Source organism: Euprymna scolopes, chromosome 34 (assembly GCF_053919585.1).
Source record: "Euprymna scolopes isolate OS-2025 chromosome 34, ASM5391958v1, whole genome shotgun sequence".
Taxonomy (NCBI): domain Eukaryota; kingdom Metazoa; phylum Mollusca; class Cephalopoda; order Sepiida; family Sepiolidae; genus Euprymna; species Euprymna scolopes.
In genome coordinates this window covers 52,385,922-52,393,187 of record NC_136515.1, presented here as the reverse complement: position 1 = coordinate 52,393,187, position 7,266 = coordinate 52,385,922, and positions in this window count along the sequence as shown.

Genomic DNA, 7,266 nt, shown 5'->3' with positions numbered 1-7,266 from the left:
AGGAAATCAAAATATGTTTTCATTGTTTTGACTCTCACCTGTATCCGTTACTACCTTATATGCTTTTTATAGAGGGATGTGGTCTCGGTTGATGAATTGTATTGTGTCGGATATATACTCGAGAGCCAAAACAATGAAAAGAATATTCTGTTGTCATAATTATATATACGAAATATGGACAAATGAAAATATAATATTTTACGACCGAACAAACTCGGCTTTATTCATTGAACTTTTGAATAGTCAAGTCGCTGCCTGATGATATCTGTTGTTTGATTGAAACAAGTGGCTATTTGTAGCAGCGGGATGTGAGCATGTTTATATAACAATAAACAAATATATATATATATATATATATATATATATATATATATATATATATATATATATATATATATATATATACTAGTAGATGTTTAACTCCGACAATATTTTTACTTTCGTATTTCTATTTATTCTTCTTCTTCGTCGTCCTTTTCTTCTTTTTCTCCTTTTCTTATTTTTTACTTTTTCTTACTCTTTTCTGTCATCGTCTTTTATATCTTTCTTATGTTTATCCCTATTTGTTTTTTGCCTTCACCTTTTTCATATTTTCTTCATCCTATCTTTTCTTCTTTTTTCTCTAATTCTTCCCCTCTCTTTTCTTTTTCGCTTCTTGGCTTCTTGCCTTTTTTTTTTTTTTTTTTTTAGTCGCGTGCAAGCGACTCTATAAGTCACTCCGTCAGTCGGTCTGTCGATCGATCGGTCTGTCGGTCTGTCCGTAACACTTTTGTTCTTAGCCTTTTTGGTTAAGATCAAAGGCCTGCTTTTAATAGATGCTATTCTTAGCTTTTTAAGCTTTTTTCTTGGCCTTTTGACCAAGATCAATGTGTAGTATCTGTCTCGGCAGTTACTGGAAGCAAAGACCATATGTGGGGGCAATCTCACATATAAGACCTTGGTCAATGTAGGGGCAACCTTTCATACAATTTGTCACTATCCAGCTCCCCTACTTGCCGGGGAGTTGGTCCCCATTTCCCCTTCACTCCTCACATTAAAAATCGACCTTGTGCCTTATTTGCTCGGTGGGGGAGCAAATAAATACCCTTTACTTTGCCTTTTGGCCAAGATCAAAGTGTAGTATCTTTTCTTACTTTATGCTGTACTTATGTTTGTAACTTGGTGATATAAAGTGGGGAATCACTTTTCTGTATTAATCTTATGTAAAATCATCACCCACTTTACAACCAGTCAGTCTCAAAGCCATTCGACTCGTTCTGCAGATTATTCAAGTTGTTTTTGAAGGATTCCAGTTATTTTTTAAGCATTCAAGTCATTCTTAAGGTCATTCAATTCATCCTTAAGTTCATTAAAGTCATTCTAAGTCATTTACTTTTAATTTATTTAAGTCATTTCAGCCCATTTTTTGGTCATTTTAGTTTATCTTTAAGAATTTCATGTCAATCCTACATTCACGCATTCGTTCATTACGCGAGAGCACGCGACTAATGGCTATCGGCCTTGTTTTTTTTTACTCCTTTTATTTTATTTATTTATTTTTTTTTTTTTTTTGGTTCTTATTCCTTCCTCTTTTTCATCTCCTTTGACATCGCGTTATTTTTGTTCTTTTTTATCCGCTTTTTCTTGTTTCTTTTCTTTCATCTACTAGTTGGTCAGTTCTGTACAAGTCCCAACGGCGATAAGAGCCTTCTATCATGTCTGAAAGTGGCACAATATTCAACGACCGAGATCTAAGATGCATCTCTGTACAACTCATGCTCTCTGCCGATGCAAGTTATGACAACAGGACCATTGCCAGCACTCTCAAAATGCATTGCTGGATTGCCACGAATCATATAGACATGCCTAAGGTGATGAAAACAAAGTTCCCGTTCAAGGTTATGGCCTTTTGGTGTGATTTCAAGTAAGGACTACATCATGCCACCTCACATCTTCGAAGTCGGTTTGAAAGTCAACACCAAAGTGTACCTGGATGTGCTGAAGAGTGTGGTGATGACTCTACGTTGGTCAACAAAACGAAAGAGACCCAGGTTTTGCTTCAGAAGGAGTAGTAAAACCTTGTACCCTTCACTCACTGTCTCCCTCCTCCCTCGAACTGAACTCACTGGACTACTTCGTTTTATCATAAGTTGAGAACACCACTTACATGACTTACCACAACATCAAAGCCAGCCTGATCGCCGCTGGTGCTTGTGAAAAAAGGCTTATTCGTAGTTCCAGACTAATATCAAGGAGAGGATTGAGGCTGAAGACGGCAACATTGAATAGATGTCAGCTTTACTACATACTAAAGTTACCTGAATTTAGTTTTTGAATAAAAGTTTTAAAATCAAGCTGTAGTGTTGTTTTCTTTAGGGCGACACTTTTTTTAATTACAACCTGTAATTCTTCTTTCTTTTTCTTGTCATTCGTTGGTTTGACGACATTCCCTTCGATTCGAATTTTTCTTTCCATACTAAATGGCGTCTCAATAGTTTTTTACTTTCCCTTTAAATCCGAATTTATAAAAATAAATAAGCGCGGTCATATCTACTTTAAGAGCTTCTGTCGCATGACCAACTAATCCGCAATTCTGTTTTTTTCGTTACGAACGATTATTAGAGAGACGGATATAATTTGAGATACGTCTAAGCATCGTTTTAAGAGACTATGTTTTTCAATTAGTCTATCACGACTTAAGAGCCAAATATGTCATAAGACAGACTATTTTTCTACGTCTGGCAATGAGCTGCATAGAATACTCTTGACTGCCTTGAAAGATTACAAAACTGCCTTCGAAATCTAGTTGACGCTAATCTTCCTAATCCTTCTTTCTCACAGAAGAGAGGTTCTGAGCATATCTCTACTCAATTATTATTTTCACGACAGACTGAGCGTCAACTCCCCCCCTGTAAAATACTCGTCTAGCTACATCAACTGTCTATAAAACCTGAACGAAAATTCTATGAGTAAAGTTTCGTTTCTAGAACTCTCCGTGTGCGGAACACAATTGTATTATTAGCACTCTCGGGCATTGTCATATTACCTAAGCGATTATTATTATTGTTGTTGTTGTTGTTGTTGTTGTTGTTGTTGTTGTTGGTGGTGGTGGTGGTGGTGGTGGTGGTGAACAAAAGAAGAGTGGACCTGTAAATTTACTCTTGTCCGTTAGTTTGTCCGCACTTTTTTCAATAACTACGCCTTAGATTTTTTTTTACATTTTGCGCAAACATTAAACATGATATAAGTAAACAGTAGCGGAACGGATTTTCCAGGAAATCTCCGATTACTCCCCTTTCGGGTTAAAATGGCTAAAATTGACACATTTATAATTATTTAAAAAAAAAAAAATGATGCCTCGGATTTTTATAAAGCTTTCTTAAAAGTTGTAACTAGCTGATTTCTATATAATTTTGTTTGTCTATACTTCGCGATAACTTTTGGGTGTGGTCCAGGGGCTCTTTTAAGGCTAATAACACACTCCATTTCTGGGACTATTTTACCGTATCTGTCCAAAATTTTCTTTGAATGTCCATTTAGCAGTTTTGCATGGTGCTGAACTCAAATTTAAATATGTTAAGGCTTTGGGAACTTTTGAGGCTAAATGAGGGGGAAGGTGCTGAACTTTGTCGTTTTTTTGATGCCTCGTTCACTATGCACTCGCGGGGGTCATGCATGCTGAACTCGATGTTGTTATTATTATTATTATTATTATTATTATTATTTTATTATTATTATTATTTTATTATTATTAATGTTTTATTATTATTATTATTATTATTATTATTATTATTATTATTATTATTATTATTATATAGAAGTAGATGTTATGAAATAGGAAAAATTCAGAAAAAATATTTTGATAATAAAGAGAAAAAAATAGAGTGGAATACAGATTAGTTTGAAATCTAAACAAAACTTCATTTAGAATAAAAACAAGATTGACTTCTGGTGTCTTGAATAAAGAAATAGTTTTGATATATACACATTAGCGTGTTAGAGGGTAAGCTAGAAAGGTATTGAGTTAGAGAGCGTGTCGGAGACCTTTATTATATAATACCTGTTCATACTGAAACACTTATCACAATATTCTGTGGATCTATATTAAAAACCTTGTTAAACTTTGTGAAACTTTATAAACCTGATTACATATAATGATAGAAGATGTATCGAGGATCAGGAATGGGTATGTTTTATCTGGCAGAACGCTGGTTCATAAAAATTGTGGGGTCTGCTTTCACGCCTGGCCCTCAAAGTATGGAAATAAAAAATGAAAAAAAAAAACGTTTACGAGGGATTTTGATATATATGTACATAAGAATACTTTGATAAGTATGATTTAACTTAAATAGGGATGGTATAATAAAATTATGGGGTCTGCGTTCGGGCCTGGCCTCCATATAATGGAAATAGGCACAAACTTTAATAAAGGTGTTTCATATCAATCTGCGTAAGTATACTTTGATAATTATGTTTTAGTTTTAAGAAATATGGTATATTAAACGTATTGTGTGTTCGTTCACGCCTGACCTCCATAGAATGGAAATATATCACAACGTTTAACAAGGTGTTTTAATATAGATCCACAGAATATTGTGATAAGTGTTTCAGTGTGAACAGGTATGGTATAATAAATTATGGGATTTATCTATTTTATTTTTACTTTCATCATATTTTGCTTTGCTTTTGATACCCCCAAATTCGAAGCTATCTCTTTACAACCCTTCCTTTTCATAACCTATGATACTTTCATAAATCAGAGTCCATTTTTTGTAGGCTGTTTTTTAACCCAGTTAACGACGGGTACTTTTGCTAGTATATATATATATATATATATATATATATATATATATATATATATATACACACAGACGCATGTATATATATATTATATATATAAATATATATATTATATAACTATATATATATATATATATATATATATATATATATATATATATATATATACTATGACATAAAAGTCACGTTGTGTGTGTGATTTCCTTCCTCGTGGTTTCCAAAACAGCTGAGCAAAACTGTGCAAATTTCATACAGACCTAATTTATATATTTGGCAGTGTTCTTTGATATGTTTCGTACTTAAATTCATCAAGTAGCTATCGAAAATCGAAAAAATCTGATATTAAAAATAGCTTTTCTCTCTTATAGATCAAAAAAAAATAATAATTTTTCAAAGGGAGTATTTTACGTTACACCGTTGAGAGATACTATAATTCCAGCAAATCATTTATTCTTACAAAAAACCATTTATTGTAATCTGCAGATATAGCTTAGTGGTAGAGCATTCGACTGCAGATCAAATGATCTCCTGTTCAACCACAAGTGTACCTCACCATTTTGTATTAATGTTTTTTTTTTATTAATGAATTCAATTTATGATAAAAGGAAGGTGATATTTAATATCGGCGCTAATCATTTCTTCGTTTGCATATTTTAAAACTGAACATTAATCAGAAGTGATTTTTCCAGAGAATTCTTCGTCAAACATACATATCGGCTGACGTGTTATTGTAAACAAACACCGACGGAATTTGATGAACAATATTGTCATTATTAATTTTATTTTTGTTTATTTATTCATTTATTTATTATTATAATCATTATTTTTTTATTTTTGTTTTTCTTGCGAATTAGTCCATCGGGCAAATTCTTTCTTGTAATATATACAAATCAGTAAATGGGTGACTCTATAATAATACATACGCAATCTGCATGTTTAAAATATCAGTTAGTTTATATATATATATATATATATATATATATATATATATATATATATATATATATATATATATATAAAGGAGATTAGAACAATAGCCTAAAGAGCTGATTGTATTTCAATGTAACAGTGAAATTACTAGTTTAATTAAAATACAGGAAAGTGAAAGTGCTCGTTGTAATTTAGATATATAATAAGCTCGATAGGTAAATATCCTAGAGCTAATTCAATATTAAGTAATGTGATTGATAATTTAAAATTTAAAAATCAAATTATAATTAAATTAAAAATCCGTTTCATAAGAAGGAACAACAACACGGATTTTTAATTTAATTATAATTTGATTTTTAAATTTTAAATTATCAATCACATTACTTTATATATATATATATATATATATATATATATATATATATATATATATATATATATATATATATATATATATATATATATATATAAACTAACTGGCATCTCAGGGTTGCCCGGGCGTAAAATACGATATATATATATATATATATATATATATATATATATATATATATGATGATTGCAATGTCTTGTCAGACGAGTGCCACTCCCTCAGACACTTAAAGTCCATGAGCCCAAAAATGACTTCCATCACCACAGGACAATTTAAATAGACAAATGCCTTAGGGAGTATCTATACACAGATGATGTTACACAGTCTTAGCTTTGTACGACAACTAATTCTCTCTCTCTCTCGGTTCAAAATGTTGGATCGAGCAACAAACAAGAGCAAGATAGCCAGCAACAAGTTAAACTGCAGACCAGCTTAATGCGGGTACTGGTCTCCCTCTTTGTAGTTTTTTAAATCAGAGATTTGCTTCTCCTAGAAAGGTTGCCTTCACTACGGCTTATGGGAGCCCTCTCCACCCCAACACACACATACGCACAAACACACATGCTGCTAGTTGGCCGTTGACCCCGAAAAACGGTTCATTCGCCCTTTGGAAGGTCTTGTTTTTAATCCTCCAGGGAGATTAGCCACCCTCCTCACGAAACAAGTCTGGTGGGGGAACCAGTTTAGTCGCCGGTGACCCGACCATGAGGCAAGTGGTACTGGGTTACATAGTTCCAGTAGCATACGACATGAACCCACAATTATCTTGTATATATATATATATATATATATATATATATATATATATATATAAGGTAATTGTGCGTTCATCTATTTGCATTTCACGTTTGAACTATCAAATACGAATGTAAATCGCATGCTTATTATAATCATCATAAGTGTTTATAGAGAAACCGAAAAGAGATTAACTGTTTCCTTTTTAGGGGATTGCCTGAATTTTAATCTAAATACCGGACACTGACTATAGGATCATTTCATGTTTTTCTTTCAAATTAGAACTGCATTCGATGAAACTATTTATAAATGTTTTTCGGGCTTAATCTCACTTCAATAATTAAAACTAAATAAATATCTCATTTCTCCTTATTACATACATATTTTTATTATATGCCAATTGTTTTTATGCGTGCCTTAATCAGAAATCTCATTTGCGGCCATCTTAA